This window comes from Rhinolophus sinicus, chromosome 6 (assembly GCF_057876585.1).
Source record: "Rhinolophus sinicus isolate RSI-liver-muscle chromosome 6, RSI-T2T, whole genome shotgun sequence".
Lineage (NCBI taxonomy): Eukaryota > Metazoa > Chordata > Mammalia > Chiroptera > Rhinolophidae > Rhinolophus > Rhinolophus sinicus.
Window position 1 is genome coordinate 55,500,420 of NC_142506.1, and position 10,847 is coordinate 55,511,266.

The window sequence follows — 10,847 nt, forward strand, 5'->3', positions numbered from 1 at the left end:
TAACAGTAATTCTCAGTGAATATGGCTTCTGTATTTGTGTGCTTGGTCTCATTCTGATTACAGATCTGGTTCATGTTCATGGTGCAGGGTCCACAGAGACTACAGGGGGTTGGTAGTGCACGTATCTATGAAACCCCAGAATGTGCCAGGCCGCAAACAGGGCATTGCCTCCTCTGAGGGGCAGGAAACCAAACACCAAACATAGGAAGGCACTCCACTTCAGCTTTTCACATACACTGTGGTGTGAAACTCATGGCAGCGTATTGTTCTGTTCAACACTAGTAGTTCACATACAGCACCTTGGCTCGTAGCACTGCCGTGTTTTTGAGAAGGATGCTTACATGCTTCCATTTAAATTCCCTGAAAGCTGGGTGGTGTCTTAGGGCATTTCTGGCCTTTTATAGAAGGAGATTAGAAAGTATGGACCAGAAGGTAGGGTCACAAGCAAGAGAAGGCAGCAACGTGAGCTGTGATCTCAAACCCAAAAGTTCTCCTGAGTTGTTTGGTGAGGAGACAAGGGACAGGCATCATTCAAGACCGGAAAGAAGAAAACACGTAGGTTCCCTCCGACTTGAGCTACACTTAAGTGATTATAGCAACAGGTGCAATTTCTGAACTGTGGCTCTGTCCTCCTGGAGCTGTTGTGACTTCATGCTGTTAATAAACTGAGGGCCATACAAACCCAAGTGAAGGGTTAGATTTCAGGTAAAGAAACTCAGCAGATCAACTTGATCACAGTGGCGTCCTCGTCTTTCAGTGTCCTTGATGAGAATCCGTAGCCTCTAAGCTGAGATCCCCTTTCCTGATCAGCCATTCATTCAGTATGGTTCTTGGGATCCTGAATATTCTGTGTTCTTTGCCTTTTTTATCGGCACTGAGAAAGGCAATTACCCTCACAGTACCTGATGAAACCAAGTATTTTTAGGTTGGAGTGATTGCTTAATGGGTTCCCTGTAATCAAAACTGATTTCTGTCTTAAAGAGAGCTTCACATTTCTGACTCCATATTTTCCTTTTAAAAGAGGGACGCTACCCTATCACGTTTCAGTTGTCATGGTTTGGTTTTCTTCACTTGGGGAAAATTCACGTCCTATGTCAGGGTGCTGCTGAAATGCGTGCCGTTAATTTTAAAATTTAAAAACCACTTAGCTCAGAAACTGTGCTGCACGAGAAGAGGTGCTGCCCTCCGTGTCCTGGTGAGCTGCCTCCCTCCTGCCTCTGTGTGCCTGGAAGTGCCCTTGGACGCAATAGCCCGGCTCACATTTCAGACCACAGTGTTCTGCGTGGTGGCCGTGCACCTGGTTTTACGCGCTCCGCGGAGAAGCACCACGCGTGCCTCCAGTGCTAACCGATGCATTTCGCACTGGCGGTTCGCTTGCTGCACTTGTGGTGTGGTCCTCTTGCAGAGGTGGAAAGCAGCTCCTTCAACATCCCAGAGCATTCTGCGAAGCTACCCCAGAGAGATTTGTCTGGAACTTCCCCTTGGGGTGCACCTCAGAACACTGCTTTTAGACAGGCCCCCGAATGGAGTCCCGCAGCAGCCTGGCCCCTGGTGCGTACGTAGTGCGTGCTCTATGTGTCCGGTAGTCACACCTAAAGCCTGTGAGATGCATTGTCTCACCCTCCAGAAACCGTGTCTTCTCACTGCTGAGATCTGAATATCAGAAATGATGTGTCTTCCCCTGTTGGGCTGGTTTTATTACACTCCAATGTCAGCAGGTACCTTAATAAGGATTTCGTGTTTCCCCAAGTGCTGTCATTGCCCTGTTTGAACTCAAAAGATTTGGAATTGAGCTTGTTTTGTTAAGGAATGGTGTTCTCACCACTTCTTCAGGCAGGGCCTTTCCCATTGTGAGTCATTTGGTGGTAATAGCTGGTGTAGTGAGGTCTGGCCCAGGGATAGCACCCCACTCGCCCCCTCACTTCTGCCATTTAACCACTGCCTGGAAGATGAGACAGCAGCCTCTATTTGCCCGTTTTTCTGGCTTAAAGAGAGCAGGGCGTTTTCTCATTGTTTACTAGTCTCTAATCTAGGTTACAAGAAGAGATTACTCATTTGGAAAAGTTAACCAAGAAGTGTGGCCTATCAGCATTTTCCTCTTTGGTGACTTGGCTCTTGTGTAGAAAAGGTTGCCCCCCACCAGATGCGTGGGCAGTGCTGGTCACAGGGACCCTGGAGGTCAGCCTTGTGTGCTAGGGGGCCTCCGAGTGCCACCATCATGGCCTGGACAGTCCTACTTCTGATCAAAGGACTCATTGCCCAGCAAAGGAAGTCAGCAGTGGGCTCATGCCTGTGACTTAACTGGTTTTGCCACACCTCCTACCACCCAGATGTGACCTAATTGAAAGGTGGAGTGGCTGCTAATGGCGCATACCTTGCAGGGATGCCGTTTGATCTTACAGGGTCCAGCATATGCCTTAAATCAGTGTAGGTATGTCACCCTCCCCAGAGCCCCAGTGTGTGGGGGGGGCCCCTTTCGCTCCCACCACATCTAATACCCACTCAGAACCTTTGCTGCCCATCCCCGAGTTCTGCTGGTTTGGGGGTCTGAGGCGCTGAGGGAGAGATGTTTCCCCTAGGGGACAACGGTTCCACTGCATCGGAAGATGAGGCCACTACCTTCCTTAAAGGCCACTCTGTCCCCCACAAGCAGAGGAGGTGGCTACTGTACCAGCCGGAGAGACGTTACCGAGGGGGAGATTGGAGCACTGCCAGGGAGGCGAGGAGGACGAAGCCGGTCACCAGGGGAGTCTCGGGAGCGCCTCGCATCCACAGCAGAGGTTAGTGGGTATCCGCAGCCACAGCAGGGCCAGGACTGGTGAGGACTCAGACCCTCAGGAAGGGAGGCTTGGAGCGCTTCACCAGTGAAGAACCACAGCCGCTCAAGTTCTGAGTAAGCGCAGGAGAAATACGGAGTGGGGGTGAAGAAGGCAGTTACGGGAACGACTATGGTTTTGTCACCATCTGTGGAAACAGGACTGAAGCAACCAGTTAGCGGGTCAAGTCTAGGGTTTGTGATGATGGGTTAGGACGGTTATAAACATAAAACTGGACTCTTGTCATGGAGTGTATAAATATGTAGATGACATTTGAACCCCAAATTCTTCACTGCATATAGGGCAATGGATTCTGAACTCAGGGATACTGTTGCACCCCCCTGGAGAACCAGCGACGGGCTCAGCTTGGGGGAAGCCGAGGTCAGGCCCTGTATTCCCGGGGTATTTGACCTGGGGTTCCCACCTGGCCGGCCCTCTCAGCCAAGCCTCTTTCACTGCAGAAAGATGACTCAAGCCGCATAAATCCCTGAAATCTTTTGGTACTTACCTCTGAGTTCTGAGAACGAGTGCTCGTCCCTGAAAAGTACTCAGCACAGTTCCTGACCTTGATGTGTGCTCGTTGTTCAGCCGTTGCTGAAATCCCAGACAGTGGTCTTGCTGGGGGCGGAGTCCAAACAGGAAGCTGCAGGTAACAAAGGAGCAACCAGGTACCAGGACAAAGAAAACCCTGTGCTTGGGGAGCTGTTGGACAGTCGGGAGGAAGCGCCCATGGCCATACAGGCGACCTTCGGCCTTGTCACCCTGTGAAACCTGACCACGACACTTGCCTTCCCGCTGGGTGGCTTCACCCTCACATTCTTCCCCGTCATCCTTACTTTGATGAGAATCCTTAGCCTTCACGGAAGGGAACCAGACTCTCCAATACTGTTGCCCCCCCCCCCCCAAGGCCCAGCCCCACTTCCAAGCAGGCCCGCTGAGGCTCAGAATAGCCCAGCTGCTGTCTCAGCAGATGGCCAGGCTAATTTTAGCCGTGTGGTGCTCACCCAGGGACCAGGCTGGGCTTTTTCGTTTTGAATAAGCCAGTGTGCAGTTTGGGTTTGGAGCCAATAATAAAGCTTTTGCGTTGTGATCTACGTGTCTGCCTAGCCCTTCACAGGCATTCCAGAAATACAATTTTTAAAGAATTTTGTTGGAACCAACAAGACCCCACACTGTAGGGCCGGCAGGCAGTAAGGCCAGTGGGGTGCTGGGAACGAGCCAGGAGACAGTGTTGATGGAGGGCCATGAGAAGCAGGTGGTGACACTAGCTCCTTCCTTCCTCTCCCTGATAACAGGCAGGTGGCCGGTCCTCAGGATTCTGGGTACTCTAACCTCTCATTGCCCTTTGTCAACATGAATGAAGAAAGCCAGCCCCTTAGCTTCCCACTTCACCCTCTGAACCACTTCTGGTGGGTGGGCTGCCAGTTGATCCTGTAGAGGGACCAATCAGGAAGGACTTCACCACAGGTGCCGGCAAGAAGTTCCTGACATCCTGGTATGAAGTAGGCAGATGTGGAAACTGAGGCGCAGACAAGTACGAGACTGTCCACAGTCCCAACACAAGTTGGAATCGGGCAGGTTGATCACCTGTGCTTTCCAGCGTGATGTGGCTTACTCATCACCCTGCTCCATGTGGGAAGATTGCCCTTCATCCAAATGATCTCAAAGTGGAGAGACAGCCTATTAGGGCTTGGAGACCTGTGTTCCAGCCTGCTTTTCCCTCTCTCTAGGCTGATGGTGAGTCACTGAAGGAGGTGGAGGACCAGAGAAGACATCAGTAGACTGAGGAGATCAGACTCTCGTTCCCGGCTTTCTAAGCTGGGTCCTTGACCGCTTAGAAAAGGCTTGATGGTCCTCAAGGAATCTTTCAACTACAAGAAAAGGAAATCCCAATTAGTAACAGCTCCAACAATAAGAACACGTGTGATCTCCTGTCAAGAAGTGGACAGTGGAGGATTGGTTAATTCAGCTCGATATTTCTCTTGGCCTTCCCTTCAAGTTGGGAGCTGGACTCATAAGGCAAGAAAGGAGGAGAGACTTGCCCCTCATCCTTCTCTTTGTCCCAGAAAGAAACACTTTTCTCCATCGTTCCTGGTAGACCAATCTCATTGGCCAGGGGACACGTGCTGGTGCCCCAGCTGCAAGGTTAGACATGGAATAACTGGTATTTTAGCCTGTTTAGGGAGAGGTGGGCTCTACCAACAAGGACCGAGGGTGGTGGCTGCATGCATAGCACTCCCTGGGAAGCATATGCAGACGTTCAGGCACAGGCACACTGTTTTCTGGGCAGTGGGTCCACAGAAGCCATCAGATTCCCAGCGGTCCCTCAGTGCAAGGACTTTCAGAACCACAGCTGTAGAGAATCACTAAAGTTCCCTCAGCTCCTCTATCGTGATTTTTGTGAATACCGTGTTTCCCCAAAAATAAGTCCTAGCCGAACAACCAGCTGTAATGTGTCTTTTGGAGCAAAAATTAATATAAGACTCTATATTACATTATATAAGGCGTGGTCTTACAGTAAAATAAGACCAGGTCTTATATTAATTTTTGCTCCAAAAGACGCATTAGAGCTGATGGTCCGGTAGGTCTTATTTTCAGGGAAACATGGTAAAGATATGAACCATCACGGAAATAGAAAATTCCCAGAATAGTTTCGATGGTGGTGCTTAGTGCGAATGTCGCACAGGCTTCAATGACACCCCTGAGGTCGTTGTCAGACAGCCCTGGAACCGCCAAGCTCTTCTTTTCCTCCTCAGCTTGGCTTTTGCTGTGAACCCGTGTCCTTGCCCTGCTTGTCTGGAGTTGAAATCCTTTGCCTGATGGGTTACCACATTCCAGTCATACTGGTGCTGCTTCCATTCCTTCTTGGGGTGGTGCCCAGAACAGCTCCAGCTGGCTGTGACAATCTCTAAGGAGATCTCCCAGCGCTACAGCCTGCTCTCAGGCACCTCCCACATTATCCCCCGTGCAGGGACCATCTCCAGACAAGCCCTGGCTTGTGGTAAACAACTGAGGAAACACATCTAACATCCCCGCCAAACGAATGTATGCTTGACAAAACACCTCTTAATGACATTACGTTAAACAAGCACAACTGGTGATCAAAACCATTTATGTTTCTTCCCCCTGCCCTTTTAAGATTGTTCAGTGAGGGCATCTGTCTCCTGCCACGGGAAGAAAATTCTACAGGCAGGCCCTGTGATTCCTTCTCTATAAAAGACACACATGATCGCACCCTACAGTGACTAAGATTTGAACAGAGTTTCAACTCAGCAATTGGAATGCCCCGTGCAAGATAACAGTCAAATCTCTGAACTTGATTTACCATTACCATATCTCCCTCCCTGCCTGCTTCCCTCCCTCCCTCCGCTCAGTTGGGGCTGCTTTAGGCTGGAGACCTGCAGTCGGCAAGGGACACAGTTGCTATTTCTCAGCCTCTGCTCTTCCTGTCTGAGTTTCTAGCCAATTTCAGGGCCCCAGAGAGGTGAAGGGGGGCAAAGGCTGGGGAATGGGAAGGATCTCCCTTGCTCTGGCACCTGATTAATCTGGCTCTGGCCAGTGACACTGGCTCTTTCTTAGGGTGCTTTCATCAGCTTTTCAGGGTGTCCCTAGTAGACCCCTCAAACATGGCAGGTGTATGTCTGTTTTGATCACCTGTGCAGGTCTTAGCACTCAGGCATTCACCTCCAATTTGCTGCTGCCAAACTTCCCCACCCCACGGGCAATACCACTGCACAAGACCCAAAATGACCCCTCGCTGCACACCCCCTGGTCACCCACCTATCCCTTGCCCTGACCTCTCTAAGAGCGTGGCCAGTCCCAGTGCAGTCACCTGCCAAGCGGTCAGTCCTGTGTCTTTCCCAGGTGTGGGACAGACCTCGGCCCTCCATGCCCCCAGCTGAGGGGTTACAAAGAAATCCCCTAGGAGACAAGCCATCCACTGCCCCTTCATAGCTGAAGGGGATGGGCTCCCGGCACATCTGTTTTCTGAGATAACCTCACAAAACACCCTCTTTCCACATACTGACCCCCTTTTCTACCCCCGAGCTGGCTGACGGTTCTAAGGGTCAGAGAACGTGTCTCAGACTGTTTCGTTTCGGCACATTGTATTTTGAAGTGTCCATCAGACCCCGGGTACCCTCATCCGAAGCACGACAGAAGGCACTATGACCGGGTACATGAGCACCTATGGATGGCTTTCTGCTGCCGCCTCCTCCCCAAGACCGTCATCTGCTGCCCACTCAGCCATTTTAGAACAGGCAAAGGCTGGTCATCTCCCTCAGAGGGAAGAAGGCTGCGGGGCAGGCCTGACCAAGGGGCTCGGCCTGCACAGTGGGAAGCCCAGGATGGAGACCCCAGCAAAACCCCCTTTCACACTATAAATCCCAGGTCCTGAGTGAAGTCTGAGAAGGCTGACTTAACCTCCAGGACCGCCCCCTTTGGGGTGCTGCCTGTCCAGTTAATCCACCAGGCCCTCTTCTGTGCTTTCACGCTTGGTGACGAATGGTGTCCGCTGTTCAGGAGCAGTGGGTGACCTCCACTGTAAGGACACTGACGTTTGGTTTCCCACGTGTGAGAGACCAGTGAGTGGTGTGTGGTATCTGCTCCCTGAGGAGTTGGCTCATTGTTTGTTTTGCACAGTGCGTTCATGCCACAAACTGCCCACTTCCATCCTGAGAGGGCCTGAGAAGGGAGGCCCCACTGCCAGACAGATGCCATTTGGCCAGAACCTCCCATTAAAATCCAGATCTCTGAGGAAGTGGACGGCGGTTCCTGAGCCTGACTGTTCTCTTCACAGTCCTGCTTGTTCCAAAGGTGATCAAAGGGGCAGCAAGGAGTAAAATCGGCAGCATTTCCAGGCCAGGAAAAAAACCTGGACCCTGTTTTAAAAACCCTTCGCTGCGTTGGTATTTTGCCCCAAGTGCTCAGCTGAAGCATTTCAAGGGCAGCTAACCAAGTATATTAATTTTTTCCCTTTGATCCATCAAAGCACTGGATTGAGAAAGCCGTTTTGTATCCAGATGCCTGTAAACACTTCCCTCTCCAGTTTGAAAACAAAATCATTACCAAGAAACGATTTTGTAGAAAGTCTTGAAAAATGTCCAGGTGAAAAGTTTAAATACATTCTGTTCTTTCTTATTCCAAGCAACCCTCTTGGAACCACCATCTTGGAAATTATTCATATTTAATAGAAAGCAAATAAATTAATGGACTGAATTAATTAAGGTGGCAGGGAATCGGTGAATGAATCTGAGCGCCTCGCTTACCTGGGCTGTCCTTTGTGATCTCTGTCTAGACACTAAGGACGACCTTGACTTGCAAGGTCAACCGTCCTACTTGGGTTATGTCTCCCAGTGAGGGAGGTCTCAGAACTGCAGCCAGTCTTCCTCTTGAAATGGAGTCTCAAACCCACAATCCGTAAATGGCAGTGGCACAGCACCTCCCTGTTGCTTGAGGATGAAATATAGTAACACAGTAAGTTGCAAAGACTTGGGGTTGAAAACCCAGAAGGAGGTAAGGAACGAGAGGGTGTGAAAGCAGGGGCTTGAACTATGACAAGGGTGGAATCCTGAGGGTTTGGTTTTGTGGTTTTGTCAGTTTTTCCGTGTCCTTGCAGATTTCCTTATCATAGTTTATTAGATTATACCTGTTGGAGCAGGAAGGGACTTTCGGTGTATTTAACATAGAGGTCGCATGGAGGGGCTCTGGAATCTGTGAAACCTCAATGTTTTTTATTACTAAATGTATTGGGGTGACAGTGTTAATACTGTATTTCCCTGAAAATAAGACCTAGCCGGACCATCAGCTCTAATGCGTCTTTTGGGGCAAAAATTAATATAAGACCTGGTATTATATTATTATACTATATTATATTATATTCACGGTCTTATATTATGTTAAAATAAGACCGGGTCTTATATTAATTTTTGCTCCAAAAGACACATTAGAGCTGATGGTCTGGCTAGGTCTTATTTTGGGGAAAATGCGGTATGTTATATAAGTTTCATGTGTACAATTCTATAATACATCCTCTGTATATTACATGTTCACCACCCAAAGTCCAGTCTTATTTGGTCACCATATATTTGACCCCTTTTATCCTCTTCATCCTCCTTCACCTTCCCCTCTGGTAACCACCCTTCTGTTGTCAGTGTCTATGAGATTGTTTGTCTTGTTTGTTCATTTGTTGCTTTCTGTTTTATATCCCACAGATGAGTGAAATCATATGGCTCTTGTCCTTTTTCATGTGACTTATTTCACTTATCATGATACTCTCAGGATCCATCCACATTGTCACAAATGACAGTATTTTATCTTATGCCTGAGTAGTATTCCATTGTGTATATGTACCACATCTTCTTTATTCAATCATCCATTGAAAGACACTTAGGTTGTTTCCATGTCTTGACTACGGTGAATAATGCTGCAATGAACATTGGGGTACACATATCTTTACAAATAAATGTTTTCAAATTTTTCAGATAGCTACCCAGAAGAGGAATTGTTGGGTCATATGGTAGTTTTATTCTTAATTTTTTGAGGAACCTCCATACTGTTTTCCTTAGTAGCTGTACCAATTTATATTCCTACCAGGAGTGTCCATGTGAAACCTCAACTTTGATGTGTAAAATTGTGTTGTGTGTGGATGTGGTGGTTTTAAAATGTATCTACAAATTCTTTGCTAATTTTCCTCTTGAACAGTGGAAGCTGGTTCCTCTCCCTTTCGGTGTCGGCTGTATTTGAGCAAACAGGTCATAAAAAGCATTGTGCTCCCTCCTTGCCCTCTTTCTTAGACTGTTCGCTCTGGAAGAAATGTGAGGATATGAACAGCCCCCACCAAACGCGTGAGTGAGCCATCTCAGGAGGGGTTCCTCCAAACGCACTCAGGCCTTGGGATCAGGGGTTCTCACCCTCGGCACTAGTAACATTTGGGGCTGGATGATTTTTGTTGTGGGGGTCTATCTGCCCTATGCACTGTAGGAGATTTAACAGCATCTCTGGCCTCTGCTCACTAGATGCCAATAGCACATACACCCCTTAAATGACAATCAAAAATGTCTCCAGACATTGCTAAATGTACTGGGGGGCAGAGTCACCCCCAGTTGCATTAAATGACTGAAGTCCTGGTCGACATCTTGACTTTAACTTCATGAACCAGAATCACCCAGCTAAACTGCTTCTAAATTCCTGACCCACAGAAACTGAGATACACTAAGCTCTTTGGGGGCACGGGGTGGGGGGGAATTTATTATGTAGCAATACATAATCAATTCAATGGGCATGTGAACTTTTCAGAGGAAAAGAGGGCTCCTTACCTTTCTTCAGGTTCTCAGGGGACACCCCACCCTAAAAGGTTTAAGAACCCTGGATCTAGTCCAACCTCCCGACCAATGTCAAAATCCTTTCCACAGCATCCATGAGTGTTGGTCAGTTACTGGCAATATTCAGGCAGTGTTGGTTTGGCCATTTCCAGTAAATATACTTTGTAAGGTCACTGCTAAACAGAACAATTTGACATATACGGAGCCAAAATCTGCCTGAGCTCCACTTATGTGGCTGGTGACCTGTGTTTTTTTTTCAGATTTCTTTCCTAGCTCCTCAATCCCCGTCAAAGTTTATGACTGGTCCCTGCTGGTGGATCCTGTGTGTGTGCAAGGTGTCAGATACCGCCAATTGTTCGTCCTTTCTCTCCACATCCCCTGAGGTTATGGATGTGCTTCATCCATAATTTCTTCCTGTCCCTCAGTTCCCTTGACTGCAGTGATGTTTATGATTTCCTTCATCAAGTCAGAGGACTCCCATTAATCCTTACTTACCTGTTTATCCTCCTTTTCTGGACTGCTTCCTTGAAGGCTCCTTTAGTCTGTTGAAATCCAACATGATACTTTTCCTTTGCAACCTTGAAACAAGTCTAGCCCTATTACTTCTAAAGCAGGCCATTGTGGGTTAGAAGTACTTGCCAGAAACTAAATAGAGGCAGAAAGTAAGGCTGTAGAGGAATGAACCTCACCCTTGGCAGAACTTATTCAA

At 48.5% G+C, this 10,847-nt stretch overlaps 1 long non-coding RNA gene across 1 annotated transcript; it reads right to left on the reverse strand.

The window, feature by feature from the left end:
• Positions 1 to 3,945: 3,945 nt before the first annotated feature.
• On the reverse strand, positions 3,946 to 10,847 carry LOC141567886 (uncharacterized). The gene is made up of 2 exons (XR_012490828.2): positions 10,634 to 10,847; positions 3,946 to 4,687 (listed from the first exon to the last, which is right to left on the reverse strand). It is a non-coding gene; the product is annotated as an uncharacterized LOC141567886 (long non-coding RNA).